Here is a 22,029-nt window from a genome sequence, read left to right as displayed (position 1 = left end):
CAACTTTGGTCGCTGTGTATGTGCCACTGAGTGTGCGGCAAGCGAGGGAACAATTCGCAGCGTTCGCAGGTACCGACGCACCACGTTTCTCGTTTCGGAGGCCACGCGCGGACCTCTCGACAGTGCCACTAGATGGCGCATCGTGTCCAGAAAGAAGCGCGAGCGAAGGATCCCGGTTGCCGCATGACGCGTTTATCGGGGTTCGGATGCACAGGCGCACCACGCATTTCAGAGTCCCCGCGTAGACTTCGCGGTGGCGGCGCTGGATGGTGCCGAGTGTTCTTAGGGAATTGCGAAAGAGGAGTCCTGCTGCCGTACACGCCTCATACATAAATCGTTTCGACGGTGCCAATCCTTTCTGTGGCTATATTGATTCAATGCTAGCGCATTAGGCGAAATTCATCATGAGATGGGTTCTGCAGCAATTTTTATTCGCATGAGTGGAAATCAACAGCAAACACAACCATTTACTTTGTGTGTGGCCTAAAATATTGCGCTACCACAGTCTTATATAGCCGGGACTTCAATATTGTCTTCTAGAGAGGTCATGTTCGCAACACGGCGTTTATGCATGCAGATTGAGCTATTGGAGCACTATTGGGCGAACGTCTGAAAGGAGAGGAAGCTCGAGGCACAGCGTACCGGTGGAACAGTCGATGAGGGCAGAATGCGTCGTCAGAAAGTCGAGCCCGAAGATTAGGTCATTAGGGCAACTGGTCAGCACGGTGAACAGGACTGGAACTTGACGGCGAGCAATTCCTATGCGAGCAGTGCACATACCCCTGACGGCAACAGTGGCGCTGTAAAGGATGTTGGCAAACGCGGGAGGCCCTCAAAAGTAATTTCGCCCCAAAAGCGTGGAAGATCGCCATTTCGATCCTCACAGAATGCAAAACCAACGGGGGGCTTTGTTAGTGGGTCAGGAGGCACTCTTCGGCCGCAGAGAACCCGCGTCCCCAGCCCAGTGCATCGCAAAAGGGTGCACGCGCGGTCTGAAGACGCGGGGGAGGGGGTGGCGTTGGGAGCCGTTTGGCCCTCGAAGCGCGAATGGGTGCTCTCGCGCGCTGCATAAGCCGGACCACCTGCAAGACGTCATTAGGGTGTCAATGGGCATGCCTCGGTTGCAAGGAAGCCACTTCCGGTGGGGTCCTGTCACCGGACGCGCGGGCTTGGGAGCGACGGGCCGGCATCAGAGGCGTAGTCCGTCTTTGAGATGACAGTTCTATGGGCCCGCCGGAGACGGACCGCGCGCGGGACGGCATTGTGCATCGATGGGAGCGCTTCGGCGCGGTGCCCTTTACGGCATGCCGTGTGTAACTTCCAATTAAGGAACGAGAACGGAGCGACTCGGGTGCTTCTTTCACCGACAGTGTTCTGTGGGAAACGCCGGGATATTTTAACATGTCCCAGAGTGGAAGTGTTTATGCGTTATTTGTTTATTTCTTGTTTCTTGTTTTCTTTCTCTTCCTCTCTCTCTGAATGTTTCGAGAAACACAGGGAGAGAGAGAAAAGTGGTGACGAGTGAGTGACAGCCAAGTTGACCCAATCAGGTCACTGTGGGGTCGTGATTTGCCGTGAGGGGATTTGGGAGGAGCAACCGAAAGGTTGAAACCCGGCTCCCGAACCCTCACGAGGGTTCCGGACGCAGGAAGGGTGCTCTGCACTGTCGGCTCTGCCGAGTTAAGGCGCCGGTTCCAGTGTAAACTAAAGGTCTGGACGTACGAGCGGTGTTATGCACTATCGGCTATGCCGAGTGTTACGTCAGACTGCCTGTAAATAGCTGCCGATGTATATATTTTGTACATAAAGTCTTATCTCCATGTGCAAACGTCTATGGCGTCCCATCTCTGATGGAAGAGGAGAAACGACGACGGCGGCAGCAGAAGTGTCCGATTCAAGTAAGCTGGTCACGCCAGCTTGGAGCACTCTGTGCAAAAACGAACAAACGAGGGGGGAAGGAATCTTTAGTGGCGCCATTGGCGACGCGTACGGCTGGAGTGATGGCGGGCGTAAGAACTTTTTATTGCGATAGCAATTATATGGACACTTCAACCGGATTTCTGCCGTCGCCGTCGCCGTGAGGTTCCGTATAGATAAAATCTTCACCGCGCGCCGTATGCCCGAGCGCAAGCGTGCTGGGACGCGCGCTATCACGGAGAGCGAACGCACTCAATCCCCCACGCGCAAGCAACGAAGCGGGAAGCCAGCGCCGGAGGAAGCGGGGGGGGGGGGGGGGGGGGCACTTCTACTGTGCCAACAACCGCGCTCGTCGCTCGACCGCACGGTCTCTTATCTCTCCCACGCGCAAGCAAGGAAGCGGGAAGCCAGCGCCGGAGGAAGCGCGGGGGGGGGGGGGGGGGCGCACTTTTCTTCTGCCAACAACCGCGCTCGTCGCTCGCCGCACCGTCTCTTATCTCCACACGGCTCTGACCTCTATGCGCCGCGTGCATTCGCGGCTCAGTTTCTGTTGAAGCGATAGACCACACGTACCTTCGCCCGCAGCGGCGTATGCTTGCTGCCAGCGTTTTGACAGTCGTTGTCTGCAGTCATTCAGTGTGATCTCTTCATGTTTGTTTGTGCGCGCTCACACCACGCTTGTTCATTCAGTTAGTAATAGTCGGGTCACATTTTCCAACGCACGCTACACATGTAATGCTGCCCGGATCGGCAGTGCAGCGCTACAGGTGTGTCCCTTCGCACGCGCGCTGCCCACGGGAAGCGCTTCTCATCAACACCACCGTTTCACACGCGCCTTCTCGTGGTCATCGAGTCTCTCTTCATGTCGGTCTACTTACGCCGCAGCACACCTGCTTACTTAATCAGCTCATGTTTACTACAATTCATATTGCTACCAAAGCCGCTCACCTTACTTCGTATGACATTGCTGTGTTGCTATCGCATTCATTGCTTCGCCCTTAGGGCGAAACTGTGACATTTTTTGAGGTGACGACATAGGTTAGCGCTCATTATGGACACACTTGGGCTCCAGTATCAATCAATGCCGTCAACGGAACACCATCTCCGTCTACTTGAATTAGCTTCCTGTTCGTTAAGAAAGTCAACGGAGGATTTGGACAGGACGAACGTGATCCAGCACTACTTCAAAGAGCTGCATGACTTAGTTTTCCGTCCGGCGGGTTGGCGACGAAAAGCGGCGAGGTTGGGGTGGCGGAGAGCGACGGCGTTGAGGCGACGGCGATCGCACGGAGGAGCGGCTGTCAGGGCCATCAGAAGTAGGGTACAGACGGCGAGGTGAATAACGGCGTCCGTCGGAGTATGGGCGAGGAACAGGGAATGAGCTCCAGTATGGCGGCATCCAGGGGGTGCGGCAGTGGCGGGATACATGACCAACTCAGTGGCCGCGGAAGCAGACCGGTTTGACGTCTGGGGTTCTCCATTTTGCAGGAGTGCGTGGTCTGGTAGCGAAATACTCGTCATGCATTGCAGCTTGTCGAAATGAGAATGGGTGCCCAATCAGGTCGAGAGACAGAGAAGGCGATAGGGATGCCAAGGTTGGCAATTTCTTGCCGCACAACTGCTTGAATAACGGAAATAGTGGGGCCGCTTGGTCAAAGGTACCATCAAGGGGTCGTGGATAAAGGGGTGCTGGACTCGCCGCTTCAATCTCTCGGCGAACGATACGCATGACGTTCTCTTGAAATGGTCGCGTGACATTAAGATGGGAGCAAGAGTACGTGGCAGGTGTGATTCGGAGCCGGAAAAACTGTGGGACGACGCGGCCGCTTTTGGCTACCTCGAAGCGGTGGCATTCTTTGACGATTGCGTCGACAGCAGGAACGTCGTTATAAACGAGCAAACTGAAGGCGTCGTCCGCGATGCCTTTAAGGATATTACCCACCTTGTCAACCTCGGTCATGTGCTCATCGACTTTCCGGCAGCGCGCGAGCACTTCCTGTATGTAGGAGACATACGATTCGGTCGATTACTGGACGCGGGTGGCAAACTGTTTTCGCGCAGCCTGTTGGCGACCGGACGGGTTGCCAAATAGGTCGCGAAGCCTTTCTTTGAAAATGTCCCAGCTGGAGAGCTCGGCCTCATGGGTGTGAAACCAGACACGCGGTGTCCCGTCCAGATAAAAGATCACATTGGGAAGCATGATGGTAGGGTCCCAGCGCTGGCTTTGGCTAACACGCTCATACATGGTGAGCCAGCCGTCGACGTCAACGCTATCTTGGGTGGAGAATGTTCCAGGATCACCGAGACTAGTAACCGTAACGTACGCTGTGCTTAGCGCCGCAGGTGTAGGTGGCGATGGGGTGGTTCCATCGGAAGCCATGGCCGATAAGACGATGGTGCTGCCGCTTCGGAGCTCTGTTGCGAGGACGGGGAACGTTCCACCTCCACCACAATGTTACGCGAAGGGCGAGTCAATTAGACGAGCAACTACTTACGGATTATATTTACAACAGCGGTTGCAGCGCTGCCCTGTTAGATTCACAACGCGAGCCCAGTTCGTTGTTCCTCCTCTTTTCTCGAGTGATGGCGCCCGCGCGCCTTGCGTTTGCCGCGCCGCGAGAGTAATGGCGGTTTCAACCTACAAGACGCGCGCCAGCAATTGCCCACTTGGCTCACATTTTCGCCTTGCTGTACATCGTTACGCTATGAGAATCTCCGCATGCACTGGCACAGAAATCTTGACGTCGTAATTAGCGAAGGATTCATTCGCAGCTTGTTGCTCTGATCTCTCCGAGGGTTTGCGGTCATGATCAAGTTGTGTGATCACAGTTCCAAATGATGTTCACTCTTATTTTATTGGGCATAATACTATAGATTATAGCGGAAGCAGCATATTATTGCGTCTTTGGTAAACTTTACTTCGTCGACAACGTGGATCAAATCGCGCCTGACGAACTGTTCCTAAAAGCGTCCTTCCCCTACCAGCGGTGTGTCGGTACGTGGGTCGGCAAACCTACTCCTCTAGCCATCATAATCCTGTTGTTGCTATGCGGACGCTTCTTGTTAGGCCTACGGGCGCCGGAATCGCAGAGCGATCTCAGAAAGCGGACGGGCTATAAGCTCATAACTAATGTTTCAGGTGAGCTTAGAGAAAGTGAAAGCTAATTGCAATAGTTACTTGCGATTAACGCGAGTGAGGACGTAGCCATCACGAAAATTCACGCTGAAGCAGGAGTCATGGGTCAATGCCGCCATGTTGGACAATGCTATTTCTTAGCGTGCGTAAACATTAGATATCTCTGCTTGCGCCGCGCTTGGATGCGTGGTATCTGTCCTGCACTATCTGTACATGTGTGAGGCGCGTGGGCGCGAGCTTTGGCGCGCCGGAACGCGTACGTGTCATCATCATCATCGTCATCAGCCTATATTTATGTCCACTGCAGGACGAATGCCTCTCCGTGCGACCTCCAATTCGCTAGCTGTTTCCAAATTGCGCCTGCAAATTTCCTAACTTCATCGCCCCGCCTAGTTTTCTGCCGTCCTCGACTGCGCTTCCCTTCTCGTGTATCCATTCTGTAACTCTAATAGTCTACCGGTTATCCATCCTACGCATCACATGGTCTGCTCAGCTCCATTGTTTCCTCTTAATGTCAACTTGAATATCGCCTAGACCCGTTTGCTCTCTGATCCACACCGCTCTCTTCCTGTCTCCTAACGTTAGGCCTAACATTTTTCGTTCCATCGCTCTTTGTGCGGTCCTTAACTTGTTCTCGAGCTTCTTTGTTAACCTCCAAGTTTCCGCCCCATATGTTAGCACCAGTAGAATGCAATGATTGTACACTTTGCTTTTCAACGAGAGTGGTAAGCTGCCAGTCAGGATTTGGTAATGCCCACCATATGCACTCCAACTGAATTTTATTCTTCTGTAAATTTCTTTCTCATGATCAGGGTCCCCTGGGGAGTGATTGACCTAGATAAACGTACTCCTTTACAGACTATAAAAGGTGACTGGCCATCCTGAATTCTTGCTCCCTTGCCAGGCTATTGAACATTGCCTTTGTCTGTTGCGTATTCCTCTAAGCATGTAGTGAATAGAATTGGAGAGATTGTGCCTCCTTGCCTAGCTGACCCCTTTCTTGATAGGGAACTTTCTGCTATTCTTGTGAAGAACCAAGATAGCTGTGGAATCCTTGTATATAGTGGCCAAGATATTCACGTATGAATACGTGGATTTTACACTTCTTGAACCACATATATAGCTTTTCCACTACAAAACATGAATGTCCCATTGAAAGCCGCTCAGCGGTCCTTCGAGTTGTGATTTCCTTGCTGGCGAGCGAGCGCATTGGGACGCTTGGCACGTTTTCATTTGGTCTTACCGAGGCGCATTAAGTAAGCAGTGGAGGGCTTGTGTGGACAAGATACGCACGGAAAAAGACATTTCCCCAAAAGGACTGTAATGCTTTCGCATTCCCACACGTAAGCGGTCTTAAGTGTCTCTGCCGAATTTTATATGCGTAAGCATTTTTATGCTTACCGAAGGAGAAAACTAGTCTGTCGGTCCATCCGTCCGTCCTTCACGTAAGACGATCGCTTTCAAGATAGGGTTAGTAGCAGTGAGCGAATTCGCCGCTTCGACACGAACTAAGCTGCGAGAACATAGCAAACACAAAGCGATCAGTATTCGGCGCACTACGTCCACATCGCTGATCACTTTCAAGATAGGGGTGGCGCGGCCGCGACATAGGCAGCCGTCGCCAGAGTACGGCTGATCACGGTTGATAACGGTTCGACGGGGATGGGCAAGGCAATAAAGAGCACTAACGGCTTACACTAATCGGAACGTCATAAGAGCACCTGGTGCCGCCACCTGGAGTAGTTTGCTCAGGGGGGTGAATCTTCCTATACCTCCCATTGGTTCATTTATAGCAGACGCTCAGTTGACGCTAGCGCCAAGGCACACTTCAGTTAGGCCCTAGCGGATGGATGACGGTACTACGGTGGCGAAAAAAATAAAAAAATAAAGAAAAGCGGCCCGATTTTTTTTACCCCCCCCCCTTTCGCTATAGCACTTTTTTTTCTTCCTTTTTTATGATAACGTTGTTCCGCTCTTTTCTCCTTTCCCTCTTGACTTTCCTATTCCTCCTCGCAAGCCTCGCCTCACCCTCCCCTCATGCAACGCGGAATGCTCTTTTAACACGAAAGTGTTTTATGCCGGGGTCCACCAAGACTTCACTGACGTATTTCCGTCACGGAAATACGTCATAGAACGTAATACAAAGAAAGAAACCAGAAGAAAAAGTTCCACAAACATGCAAAATTTGGAAATCGAACCCACGACCTCTCGGTCCACGACGATAGATCGCCGAGCGTTTAACCCATTGCGCCACAAACGCATTTGCAGAGAGCTACACAGACGCGCCTTATCTATCTAAGGGCTCTGTTATACTCCGACGTTCACAACGCGCGCGCGCGCCGGCGTTCGTTTCGTCGCGTCACGTCGGCGAGGCCACGCCAGGCGCAAATCCGCCTGCCCTATAGTCCAACGCGACGCGGCCCGACGCAGCGGCCGGAGCCAAAGCAGCGCATGCTCAGTAGAGCAGAGCAGAGCGCGGAAAGCGATCGCCGCGCGGAAAGAAACGCGGACGCGGTGCAGTCTGGGTAACGTCGTCGGCGCGAAATGCAGCATGTTGCATTTCGCGCCGGCTGCCGCCGGGCCGCGCCGATGGACGCTGGCCGCGTCAGTCGCGCCGCGCGTCAGAGTATAGAGTGCTCGCGTTTTGCTGGCGTAGCGTCGCTGTGCCCAGCGTGCGCGCGCGTCGACGTTACGTCGGAGTATAACAGAGCCTTAACACTCCTCCGTGTACCCGCGCTCTTGCTCGGGGCGGTGCCGCCGCCTACGAGCAGAAAAGAGAAGTACTGCATTATGACACTAACGCGCACCGACAGTGAACGCTTCGGTGGTCTCAGCACTACGACGCCTCGATGCCAGCATTCGAAGGGACGCTGGCATCAAGAAGCACTACCAACGCCACCTAGGTGGCGTTGGTAGTGCTCAGCACTCAGCACAGCGGAGCGTGGCCTCCGCAATTAGCTCTGAAAATGTTTCTGAAGTTGATCGCGGAGGCTGCAATTACGACGCGCTGTACGCGCTGATTTGACTCGGTGACGATTCAGTTACGTGCTTTGTCTTGCGCGTTGTATTAGTGTGTCAGTTACGTGCTTCGTCTTTCGCGTTGTGCTAGCGTGTGCAGCGTAGTGCAGCTTCCATATGCACGACGGTTGCTCATGCATGGTCATCGACGTTGGTAGTCGTGATGGAGGAGACGTGCCACCAGGCGTCAGCGTGGGTGCATCAACGCCTAAGGGCGCTTTAGCCACAAAACACCAATAGACATTATATATCAATGTGCAATAAACATTACACTACTTCTGTGAAGACACGTTTCACTTTCGTGTTCTATACCGATTCCTATATAAGAGGGATCAACCACATTTTTTTTTTATTTCTTTAGCTGTCCACGGCGCGCTTTTTTTTTTTTTTTTGTCGCGGGCGTTATCAGACGCACTGCCGGACCAAAGCGCGCGCTCCGCGCTCCTCTCCTGACCGGCCGTGCCATTCGTGCATTCGTGCTGCGTGCATGTGAGCAGTGGATTCTTTTTACGTTTTCATGCACGCAGTGCCGTTCATTATTAGTATCAAGCAAGCATGCGCCCAAATTATATTTAAAAAATAATTGCACTTACAACACAACAGTTCTTTGGACTCACTTTATTGAGTTCGTTTGCGAAAACCAGAATTGGAAAGGACAGTGCAACACACTATAGAATGCAACAAAACGCGGATGGTGTTCCATGTACGCACATGTAAAAAACATTTATTGTAATTGATCTAATGGCCAATGCGCAGAATAGCTTCTCACGGGCTGCTTTTCGCTCGGTCCATAAAGTCCACCTTCGTGAAGTGCCCCGAGCATATTCTGCGGTTGTTGACCTTGTCTCTGGGCAAACCCATTAGGTCCATCCTTCCTGCGTAGGTTAAAAACGCTTCCATCATGAAGAACAGTGAAGATCATAAATTATAACATCGCAGTTGGAACATACAAAACAGAACTCGTTTCCCATCACGGCAGAGTACTAGTTGTGATATGTCAACCTTAATTCCCAGAAGCGCATTTTTAAACGATCGCGAGCAATTAGATAGAAATAAGTGCAAAGCGCACACCTACACACGTGTTCCTTGCGATACGCACAGGTGGTACTATATTTATCAGGAGCTTTATGTTCGCTGCTTGTTGGCATAAAGATTTACTGCATCGTTGTGGTGTTTTCAAATCAGCCAACTTATGGTGTTGGGCTGCTTAGCACGACGTCGCGGGCTCGAATCCCGGCCACGGCGGCCGCATTTCGATGGGGGCAAAATGCGAAAACACCAGTGTACTTAGATTTAGGTGCACGTTAAAGAACCCCAGGTGGTCCAAATTTCCAGAGTCCCCCACTACGGCGTGCCTCATAATCAGATCGTGGTTTTGGCACGTAAAACCCCATAATTTAATTTAAATCAGCCAACTGCTGCCTCACCATCGGACAGTCATGTACGACTGCGCACAATTACTATCACAAATAAAAACCGGGAAGTAAACAGCACGGTGCTCACCTGTTTTTTTTTTAGGAATACGGTAGAATTTCACGTCGCATGGCTCACTTCGTCTTGATGTGTTCGTACACCACGGAACCACACACGAACAGCGACAGCTGCGAGGCATGGCGGAAAAAAAGCAGACAAACGTGCAACGGTAGGTTACCACACGGACCACACTGCTAGCACGGAAGGCGAAAAACTGACCGTATAATGCATGAAAAAAATTTCTGCCGTTTTGGCCGTTTCAGCACGGCCGACGACGAGCGCGGGCCGCGCCGCCGATAGTTGAAGGCGAGAGAGAAACGACAAAGTTGAGAGAGGGTTCACAAGAAAAAAAAGGAAAAGCGATTTTGGTTCCGCATCCATCTCATGGATGGCGCTGCAATTCGCGTGGACAAAAAACCAGCGGAGTTTCCGGGGCCTGGTTTGCTCGCGTCATCAATGCGCTCTGCGCCGCCGCCCACAGCACTTCGCGTCGCCGCCGCGCTGTCGTTTATACTGGTCGGATGAAGTTTTAAATGGCCTGCTTTAGCACATACTTCATCACTAAATATCATGTTAACTACATGTTTCGAAACGTTGATCAAGCAGCACTTCATAGTATTTAAATATTGTTGAGTGAATAATTATGTATGTGCCAAAACCGCAATCTGATACGAGGCACGCCATAGTGAGAGACTCCTGATAATTTTGACCATCTGGCCATAGCCACCTATACTTTGTAATGCCCGCGCAGTGGAGCAGCGGAGGCCGTCCGCTGCCCTCCCCCTTCCTCCTCGATTTACGCCTGCCTTCTCCTCAAGAGGCGCTCGCACCCCACACCCCATACGTACCCCATACGACAGGAACGCGAGCGCCGCCTCGCGTTCCTGCCGACGCGAGCGGCGTCGCTTGGCGCGTTTCGATCTTGGACGCAAGAGGGTATAAATACGGGTCCACCGCTCGTGCTGCCAGAGTCCGACGAACGCCGTAGGCGCGCTTGCTGTTTTCGCTGTTGCCGAGTTCGCTTGCTTTAGGCGCACAAGTTCGCCCAATAAATTCAATTTTAAGTTCATAGTCGACGCAGTGTTACTTCCTGTCTACCTGCGTGCCAGGCAGCTCACCGTCACCTACTTGAGAATATTTTATGCTGCATTACTTTCGACATACCGATTTGGTTTTCTATCCGCAGTGTGGAGTCAGTTGGGGTGCCCTGCGCCCGACAAGATGCCGTACTGCTGCGTACCACGCTGCAAGTCTTCGAGCAAACAACGGACGCCGGGCATATCGTTCCACGAGATACCAAGCGATCCGGAACTGCGAGCGAAATGGCTAAAGGTCATTTCTCAAGACTACTGGACACCGAATACGACGTCGTGTTACTCGACTGTATGCAGCCGACACTTCGGTTCCTCCGACTTCAAGGGGGGCTGCAAAATTCGCACTCAAGAAAGACGCTGTTCCCAGCATTTCCGAAGGGTATCCTGCGTACCTGCAGCCTCCGAAAAATAGAGAGAGAAGCGACGCGTCTTTGAGAAAACGTGAGGCAGCTGCGCCAGTGGACACACCACCGCCGAAACGAAGAGCAGTTGAGAGCCAACTGGAGTCTCCTTCGCTTCCTCTCAATGACTTGCCGTCCGTGGACGTCGCCTCTCAAGAGAGATCACTGATGGATTGCTCCGCAACCGAACTGCCGCTACCTCTGGAAAGCGGCGCAAGCGAGCGCTGCATCACTACGACCGTGCAGGTGGACAGAGCTGTGCAGGTGTCGTTATTATTCTCGGTTTCGGCAATGGACAAACGAAAGTGGAGACGTAAGGAGCGAGACTCGAACGCGCGAATTGAGCGACTCAAGAACACCGTCGACAAGTACAAACAGGAACTGCAAAAGCTCAAGGAAGAATGCTACGTGTCTGCATTCCTGCAAGTTGTGGAGAAAGCGAAAGAGAAAGACCTGGCTGCTTCAATATTAGTGGAACAAGTTCAGAATTTCGCGAAGAAGAAACCAACGTGGTCTGAGGTGACAGTGCGCCATGCTGTGGTTTTGCGTAACCTCTCGACTCGTGAATACGGATACGTAAGGAGCACAGGTATTCTTCGGCTTCCCTGTCGAAGTGCCCTCGAGCGCTTTATGGGCTCATCACGTGGAGAATTGGCATGACCGAACTCGGGAAGCAAAGGCTGTCTGCAGAACTCGCTTCTCATCCCTCGTTGCAAGCGAGGAAATGCTCTTTAATTGTAGACGAAATGCGCGTCAAAGAACGGCTACTGTATTACAAGCAAACAGATGCCTTCTTCGGCGAAGTGGACTATGGTGTGAACTTCCCCAAAGAAACAACAAATGAGCCTGTGCTGGTGAACTCGCTCTTGTGTTTCGTCCTTAACGGCCTTTCAGTTTCGTTCAAAATACCCGTGGCGTACTTTTTCGAGAGAAACTGCACTGGCCGGGAGCTGCACATGCTCATGAGACACGCTCTGAAGGAAGTTGAAGAAATAGGATTTTTCGTCGTGCGCATTGTCACAGACAACCACAAGATGCAACTTCTGTGCAACGGAAGCCTCAAGCATTGCATTGACCACCCTGGAAAACCGAATCGAAAGCTCTTTCTTGCATTCGATCAGTGCCACCTGATAAAAAAAGTGCGATCACAGTTTTTGTCCCGTGACATCGGAAAAGGCGGCGAAATGTCAGCGAACCACTTGAAGAGCCTCTACAGAATGCAGCAAGGCAGCCTTGTAAAGCCAGTACGATTTTTGACGAGAAAGCACGTATTCCCTACGAATATGGAAAAAATGAACGTGCAGAGAGCAGTGCAAGTTCTTTCTCCTCCCGTGACAGTTGCAATGAAGCTCTTGCAAGAGCAGGCGGGCCACACGTGCGACGCAAGCTTCGCGGGTGTTGGACCGACGGTGCAATTTATGGACACCGTGCACCACTGGTTCGTGCTCATGGACGTGAGTAATTGTACCCAGCACATACATCAGAAGAATGCAGACTGCAAGCAGTTTGAATCTGCAGGCGATGAACGGCTAATCTGGCTGGAGACAAGCTTCCTCGACTACCTGGACGATCTCAAAAGTCAGTGCTTGGCAAATAACTTCCTAACCAAAGAGACTTATGAGTGTGTTGTGCTCACAACTCGTTCGAACGTTGAGTGCATTAGATATCTTCTTGAAGAGATGTCTTTTGACTTCGTTTTGACGAGGAAAATGTCATCGGACCCAATCGAGTCGTTCTTTGGCTGGCTGAGGAAATCAGCAGGATCAAATGATCAAACGGACGTCCACGCCGTGCTCACAGGCATTGAGAAAACCCTCAAGACCGGTATCGCATCGGCGTAGAGTACAAGCAACATAATGGCAGCAGAAGAGATTGATTGCTTGTCAACGCTGCCGCAACAGAAAAACACAAGCGAGCAAACTAGCGAGGAATTCCCTGCAGATCCACGTAGAGAGCTCATAGAGCGACTAAACCGAGATAAGCCTCTACTTCCCACTCCAGATGTGGCCGCAGTGGCTATGGTTGGTGGCTACGTCGCAAGAGCCGTACGAGAAAACTTCGAATGTGAGGAGTGCTTCGCGCTCTTACCGAAGCCAAACGCCTCGACACCATCGGACTCGCTCATTAAACACCAAGACCGCGGTGTACTTCTTTACCCGTCCGCACAACTTCTAGATGTTTTCTACGCATTACAGAAGTTCGTCGAAGTTCTTCTAGCAAGAAGAAGGCGTATGCATCACCCTTTAAAGGAGGCTGTGAACAATACTACCGAAATCGTCCGCGAGCACAAAGCTTTGTTTGATGTGTTCGAAGCCAGGGCACCAAGAGAATTTGCTCAAATTGTTGCTTACGAAGTTCTTTCGCCCAATATTCACCAATTTCGCTCTGAAAGCGACAGACAAACAAGATGTCGCCAAAGTCTTCGCAATAAAGCCACTGTCACGAAAGACCCTGAAACTGTGAGCTTGATTTCACAGCTGGGAGCCTAAATGAAAGGTCCAGTTTTCACAATATGGGTCGTGTTGCTTCCTTTCAATGTACTGTGGGGATGGAAAGAAACGCGAACAGTGCGGCACCTACATTCTCTGATATTTCGCATTTCTTTTCGAGTGGTTGTAGCCTGCATGATAACTAGAAGGCACTAGAATAAAACTATTCTAGCATCTTTTTATTCCCACCAGGGTCACAGCAGGATGAAAACATCGCGCCGCACTGTTTGCCTTTCATCCCATCACCCCTGTACATCATGAACAAACACCAGTGCAACCTGCTCATTTATTTCACAGCTCCATCTCTAATACGAGCGCAAGTTTCTCTCCACAAGCACGCGCGCAACAGCGTAGTCGCGTCGTCTGCTCTGGGACTGGGTATGGGGTGGTAGCGCGGCGTGGTGGCGAGCGCATGAACTATAAGGAACGGGTGGAGCGCCTTGCTCCACTCGCCACTCGGCGGGCATGCAAAAATATAGGAGGCTATGATCTGGCGTTCTTTAACGACACGCGAAGCGTAAAACTCGAGCCTTTTCTCATTCCGCCCCCATTTAAATGTGGCCCCCACTGCCGCCGTCAAACCTACTTCTTTGTGCTCAGCAGCGCAGCGGCATAGCCACTGAGCAACTGCAGCGTGTGTTAGTAGCATGACTGCAAGCATTCACATCTACTTGCTCTTGTAAGTGTACCAAAACAACGCTCGATCAAAATTTTTGCCTAGGCTATGGTTGTTTCAATGCTTCAAGGGATTGAATGACGCCAGAATTTCCATCCAGAAGAAACGAAAGAAACAAATAAGCAGTAGGCCGTGGGAGCTTCCCCAGTTTCTTCCGCTCTGTTCACTTATCCGTTAACGCTCATTCACACTAGACCATCACGATGACGACCATCGGCAGACTATAGTCGACACTGTGTCACTGAGACGCACTCTTTCACACTAGGCCGACAACGCCGCCTCCGCGAATGAGGACAGCGAGTTGTCGTAGCGTGACAGCCTTTCGTGATGCCGATGACGACAAAACCAGCTGCCGACCGTCGTCTGCGGCAAGTCGCCGCGAAATCGGTTGTAGAGCGAAAACATCGCACTGACATAGTGCATAGTGCAGAGATAGTGCACTACCGCGCCAAAGAAATTACATAATTTTCAGGTTTCGGTATTTGTTTCGCACTTTTATTATTTCATTATGAGGAGATTTAACATAAAAGGCATGCTTTGTGGGTATTTTGTTTCATGTCATTTTTTTTGTGGATTGTCATTCTCAAAATTCCGAGGAATAGCTTTGCCAAGAATGCAAGACAAGGTATGAGCAACGTTAATGATAGAATGGTGTGGCTTACCTAAACGTGGTTGGGGATGATTTTCTCGGCTGCGGGCGCCAATGCCGACGCCGGTGCCGGATTTTCGGCGACATGGGGCCCTATACGGTATCGCGTTAAAATGAACTAAAACGAACGGAAACATGCTTTAGCTGAAATGCACTATCGCCAGTAGTGTCAGCTGGCTGTGGCAAGGACACTGCGCGCTTTCAGGCTGAACGCGGGGAAACGCGTCCGCACTAGCTCTGTCTCTTCTTTCAGTGCGTTGCCTCGATGGTGCTGCTACAATTTCTTGCAGTGAATGTGCAAAATGATCCGAACATGTAGACACAAAGCGTATTCGTATCCACCTTCTGTAGGCTTAAGCGTCTTCGAGAGCTAACTCCTACATGAGGTTTTCGTACGCTCCTTGCGTCTTCTTTTATTGCAGCCACGGAGACACCCAGCAGCACATTGGCTTCTTTCTTGGCGGTTCTTCAAGGGCCTTTAAACACACTAACTCTGCCGTCGTGACGGCTGCAATTTGAACTTAGTCCACTTTCGTTGCCAACAAGGTACAACGTTGCGAAAAAGGTACAACTAAGGCACCGCACGTAACCAACAGTCTGCATAGGTGAACGTCGCGCAAGTGAGACAAGATAAGTCGCAGACTTCGTCCCGACTCGACCTCTCCGCCGACGCGCCGCCAGCACGGCTGTCGGTGGACCATCGGCAGACTGTCGGCATCGGTACAGTGTGACAGAGGCGCCGACACGAAGGAAAAACGCCGTCGCCGAAAGTGGGCAGACCGAAAGCTGCGGCGTCGTGTCGGCCTAGTGTGAATTAGTCTTTAGAGGCCTACGGAGTATGTTTCGCGGGTGTTCGGAGTATGTTACGCAGGCAGACCCTCTTAGTGCCTGGCCTGCCTCTTGCTGTGCTTCAATTTCAGTAACCTGTTTTGTTTTGTACCAAGCCATGCTGAGTTCACCACAGGGGCCTAGGACCAAGTTATTCTTGTTCTTGACGAAGACATTCTTGTTTGCCTTTAAATCAAGACTCCATGGACATCCCCCCAAAGTACTAATAAAATCCAAAGTGAACTTAGACAAAACTTGTTAGACTTTCATTTTCTAATTACTAGCTATTCATATCTTGCTAGTGTGCACATACTTTGATGAGCACCAGAAAACGCATTATTAGTCTCACACAAGGCACACTGACATGGTTATGTTTAAGAAAATAAGTTAGTATCGAAATGAATACGAAGGACCTCATATTCTATGAATCATAATGCCCAGGAATCAATCGTACAAATTAAGCATATAATACTCATGTAGCGCAGTGATAAAATGCATAGCTTAATATACGTCGTGCAAAACTAAGATTTAACTGCAAAGAGACAGAAGAAAAATAATGGAAGTAACACCTTTAGCTTGCTGAGCAGTTGATGAACAAAGTTTTTCGAGACAGTTGGAGGCATGGTCCTCAAGATCGCACCCAAAAAGAAATATTATTCGCCTTGAGCGCAGTATAGAAAATGCCGCAGAACCAACCAGTTCTAATCTATATACAGCGATGCTTTGTGTGAGTGCATGAAGAGCCGAAATACGAGCACATGCACGCACGCATGCACGCACGCACGGAAAGGTGGAGGCGAACGCGAAAGCTATGCGTTCGCATCGCTCCCAACGCTTCACGCTCGCCTGCGAGGGTGCCTATGCTTCCCTTGCAAACTCCCTCCATCCTGTCCCGACGGCGCGCAGAGAGAGATTGTGGTTGTGAAGAGGCGCTATTTCCTCTTCACAACCACAATCTCTCTCTCTCTCTCTCTCTCCACGAAGCGAAAAAAAAAATGTCACAGTTTCGCCCTAAGGGCGAAGCAATGAATGCGATAGCAACACAGCAATGTCATACGAAGTAAGGTGAGCGGCTTTGGTAGCAATATGAATTGTAGTAAACATGAGCTGATTAAGTAAGCAGGTGTGCTGCGGCGTAAGTAGACCGACATGAAGAGAGACTCGATGACCACGAGAAGGCGCGTGTGAAACGGTTGTGTTGATGAGAAGCGCTTCCCGTGGGCAGCGCGCGTGCGAAGGGACACACCTGTAGCGCTGCACTGCCGATCCGGGCAGCATTACATGTGTAGCGTGCGTTGGAAAATGTGACCCGACTATTACTAACTGAATGAACAAGCGTGGTGTGAGCGCGCACAAACAAACATGAAGAGATCACACTGAATGACTGCAGACAACGACTGTCAAAACGCTGGCAGCAAGCATACGCCGCTGCGGGCGAAGGTACGTGTGGTCTATCGCTTCAACAGAAACTGAGCCGCGAATGCACGCGGCGCATAGAGGTCAGAGCCGTGTGGAGATAAGAGACGGTGCGGCGAGCGACGAGCGCGGTTGTTGGCAGAAGAAAAGTGCGCCCCCCCCCCCCCCCCCCCGCGCTTCCTCCGGCGCTGGCTTCCCGCTTCCTTGCTTGCGCGTGGGAGAGATAAGAGACCGTGCGGTCGAGCGACGAGCGCGGTTGTTGGCACAGTAGAAGTACAGTGGCTAGAATGGGGAAGTGTGACGAGCGCGCCCGCTCGGTCGTGCCGCTTTGCAGGGAACAAGGTAGATGGCGCTGCGGCCCGTATTCACGTCACGCGCTTGAAGCAGAAGCGTTGCCAAGGCGTCGGATCGCCGCGTTTCATTATTCTAATTCGCGTTTTTTTAGCTAGTGTGGTTACACATTTTGCATTTTGTAGCTCAATGATATGATATGCTAATATGGCGTGAACAGATGGCAGAAGCTTGCACGGATGCGGAATGCCCTCAACTAAACGCGATCAACACGCTGTTGGATTCTTGCGATTGCACTATTTTAGTTCACCCTTGGATTTATGAAACAACTCCTAATGAAAGGAAAGTCTGGACCACAACAATACATTTTATTGTATACTTGCCGAAACACAACTTAGAAACACACAAATACGTCGCACGGGTTGGAAAGCAGTCAAGCGTTGGACCTAATGTTTACGTCAGACGGCTAAGTTTCAGATGTTTCTTTCTCTCGCGGGAAGATGCATGCTCCTTGTTCAGGGACTTCGTGTAAAAGTGGAGGCGCGTTATGAAAAAAAACTTTATGATCTGGTTGGTTAGGCTGTCACCGTGCTGTGCACATCCAAGCACGACAGAATTCCTCTTCAGGCACGAGGTCAACTCAGCCAAGCTGTCATGATGTAGCTCATTATAGCTGAACCATGTCGTGAAAGTCATCTCAAGGGCTTCGACGAACGCGAAGAGCTGCTCCGACGGATAGAGTAGCCCACCATTGTCGCAAAAATGTGTCAGCGTAGCGAGGTCTTTGCTTGCATCCTGCGGAGCTACCAGAAGCTCATCGAAGCAGTCGCGGCAGCCGCTTTTCAGAACATTTTTCCTAGCGACATACCCGGCTATGTAATAAACAAGTCTGGCATCGCTATTCTTCGCAGCATACACATGATCAGGATCAAGCGCCGACTTTTCCAATACTCCAGAAGCTTCTTCGAGCTTGCCATTGTTAATCAGCGAGTCCACTGGCTTGGCACTACTGCCATCTCCAAGGAGAGAGGTCAGTGAACCTCCTGAACAGTTTCCACTGTTTGGGGCCTTCACCAAATCATAAAAGCTTAGGCAGTTGACCGTTATCAAAAACTGCGTTGCCGTAGGGTGATCGTTGCACCCTGAAAACTGGCGAATGACACCAAATAACTTTTCAATGCAGTCTTGGCTTAGACGGCTTGTGAGGATGAACTTGAAGTTCAGCTTTTCACTCGCATACCTCAGTAGGCCAAGGGTAGCATGCAGAGTAACTCTCAGTCCCTCGGCGGTGCTTCCTGAAATGAATCCAATTTTGGATGGCTCTAGGGAAGTTTCCCACTTGTTGAGGTATTCTAGGAACTCTTTTATGTTCGTTTCTTGAGGAGAATCTATCTTCAGTCCTTGCGATGGAATACGTGCCGTCATTGCTTCGATTAGCTTTACCATCCTGTGCACAAACGCCTGTGTTGGAGCTGGGTTGCCCCAACGCCTAGACACTTCATTCTTATAAAAAAATAGGCCACGTAGTACTTCAGCACTGAACAAATGGAAGGCTAAGTTTACCTTCATCTTCTCGAAGTTGTTTGGGTTCACATGGGAAGCGGTGATTTTAGGCATCACTTTTAGTGTCACGGCGCATTTATCTTCATCATACGCCCCTTTGATATGCTCCATGTACACAGCACCATCTGGGGTTTTGTAAGGGGCTTTTATAAAGCCATTCCTAACACACTTCATTAAATGTGGGAAGTCTGATATAAAGAAAAGGCGCCGGCCTTCCTCGACAGGATGCGGCACAGAAGACTTTATGGCTGTTGAAGACCCCGATATACCAAACCTACGCCACATGGACCGATTCCATGATGCTCCATCCGACGTTATAAAATCCACTTTGAGGCCTGCTTTCTCTGTAAGCAGCACGGCTTCCACAACAATCCTTGAAAGCAGTGCAGCTTTTACATTTCCTCTGGAAGCAAAAACTCCCAGTATTTGATGCCAGGAGCCTGTCAACGGTTGAAACAAAATGACCATGCCATGATCACATGGAATGTGCTTTTCGCTGTCAGGTGTGAACGCTCCCAAATCTACAAATCCTTCTACCTTTCCTGCGGTACCAACACTCAAGCACTCTGACAACTTCATTTCGTCTATTATGAGCCCACCGTGTCGTTTGAATTCATCCATTGATTTCGTTTTCTCGGCAATCCCTGCTAACACCATGGAATTAAAGCCAAAGCCGCTCTTATACTTGCGCATGTATACTTTCAGGCACGAGCGACTCGGCAGCAGCAGTATGCCCTCCCGTCTCACGTGTTCATACAGCCTAGGGCTCTTCATTCGCATTATCATGCATTCCAATAGCCACTCTGGGTTGTACTTCATTCCCTTTGCCGACTTACGTCGTGCACCCTGAAAACATTGCATGATAGCAAGCCTTTGCTTGGGCCTGAGATCTTTTAGTCGGTTTTCAAGGACGTTTTCTTCGAGCTCCTCACTTTGCTGCTTCAGTTTCTGCATATTATCTTCATACCGCGAAAGCTTAGCCCTTAATCGTTTAAGAGCTTGTGTTTGTGTCCTCCTCCTTAATGATAGACGAACAGCTTGAGTCCGACTGCGTTGTTTCCGCGAAGATCTTTGATTGAGGAGGCCTTTCCTGAGAAGTTTACAAGAAACGCATTGTTTTTTCTCTTGTGCGGTTCCATGACATTTTGAACTGGATATTTCGGTACCAGTGACAAGGTACCTCTTGTTTCCGATAGCAAACGGAAATTCTTCAACAGTTCCAGCCCCTGAGCACACGCTTAGAGCGTCTACCTGCCCTAACAGTGAGGCAGGGTCGTCACACACATCGTGCAGTATCTGTATTCCTTTCACAAACACTTCTTGCTTCACTCCGTTTTCTTCTTGTGTGAAAACAACCAACTTCCTGGCGAACAAGATGCTCTTGTCTTTTCCCGGTTCACACACGCTGTAACCAACAATCAGAGGAGATACACTGAACGTATGTTTCCCCCACGAGGGCGACGGTAAGGCGAAGTTCTCAAACGGCATGCATGAATCGCTGTTGATGTCAACACTGTCGATCGCGTTCTCAGCACTTACTGATGTGGTTGTCTCTTGTGCACGCTTCTTCCTCGGTGGGGCATGCTGTTCAGTCCTTGTGGGGCGCTTTCTCTCCGGTGGCAGCCTCTTTGAGCAATAGGCAGGTAGGTTCGGGAACCGAGTAGGAACCGCTCCCGGAAGCAGCACAGGCCTGGTTCTGTCAATGCGGATGAGCTCACCATTCACTGTGTGCTCAAAATATCTAGAAATGAACCTATCGTCGAAGTGGAGTTCGCACACTGCACAATTTTCTTCCAGTTTCTTGTCGGCGCGAGGAACAGCGCGTTGCCACTGTGCGAGCAAGGTTTGGTCCTTCGGTACACCAAACAAGGCCAGTTTATTCTTGTTAGACTTATAGCCTGTCGTACACCCAGGCACAAAACAATCACTCTGCCTCCTTGGCATGACTACAGCATGACTACACACGACGGGGGTCAAACTTGCGCGCAGAACCGTAAAAAGAACTGTACGCACGTGGCATTCACCAAAAAGAAACGGCGAGCTTTTCGGCGCGGCGGAGCTTCAGCGACGTGAATGCGGGAGCGAGCGCCCCCACGCGGTTCCCTCTTCTCCGGCTTCAGCGCCTCCCATATGAGCCGCTCGCCGGTCGTCACACTTCCCCATTCTAGTCACTGTAGTAGAAGTGCCCCCCCCCCCCCCCGCTTCCTCCGGCGCTGGCTTCCCGCTTCGTTGCTTGCGCGTGGGGGATTGAGTGCGTTCGCTCTCCGTGATAGCGCGCGTCCCAGCACGCTTGCGCTCGGGCATACGGCGCGCGGTGAAGATTTTATCTATACGGAACCTCACGGCGACGGCGACGGCTACGGCGACGGCGACGGCGACGGCAGAAATCCGGTTGAAGTGTCCATATAATTGCTATCGCAATAAAATGCGCCTTCCGGCGTTATCATTCCATGTTACCAAAACCCACGTGACCAGGTGATGACGTCACGTTGCCGGTGCTGGACCTACTGCGGCTTCGTGGAGCAAATACCCAAAATCACCTGGCAGAAAGGGAGTGTGGAAGCAGGCGCCGTGCGTCTTGACTGAGCGTCAACGGCGCTGCGATGGCTTCAGACTGATGCTACAGGCGCGTACGTAAAGCTTGTGTGAGGGGGTGCGTGCGTGTGTGTGTCGAGGGAATGAGGTAGGGCAGCGAGGAGCGAGTGTTGTGCTGCCGATAATGCGTCGGTCGCCCGGTTCGCGCTGGGTCGCTTTATTGCGATATCAATTATATGGAAACTCCAAGCACATTCCTGCCGTCGCCGTCACTGTGAGGTTCCGTATAAAGTTCAACGGCGATAAACTCGTCGTCGCGCGCCGTATGCTGTGTGTGCGAGTGAAAGCGCGCGAGGAACGCGCGCTTTCATGGAGAGCAAATACGACGTCTCCGTTCGCGCAAAAGGCCATGGGGGATGGGAGAGAGGGAGGGAGGGAGGGAAGGCGATCTTTAGCTGCGGCACTAAATGCGTATCTTGCGACCAGGCGCAAGGGGAACTGGCGGCTCAATCTCCCTCAAGAAAGGAGGAAAGCGGGAAGGCA

General features: G+C 51.1%; 1 pseudogene; it reads left to right on the top strand.

Moving 5' to 3' along the window:
- Positions 1-12,071: 12,071 nt before the first annotated feature.
- On the top strand, positions 12,072-13,502 carry LOC125943612 (uncharacterized; annotated as a pseudogene).
- The last annotated feature ends 8,527 nt before the right edge of the window (positions 13,503-22,029 follow it).

Source organism: Dermacentor silvarum, chromosome 2, assembly GCF_013339745.2.
Source record: "Dermacentor silvarum isolate Dsil-2018 chromosome 2, BIME_Dsil_1.4, whole genome shotgun sequence".
NCBI lineage: Eukaryota > Metazoa > Arthropoda > Arachnida > Ixodida > Ixodidae > Dermacentor > Dermacentor silvarum.
This window is presented reverse-complemented; position numbering and strand designations above follow the sequence as displayed.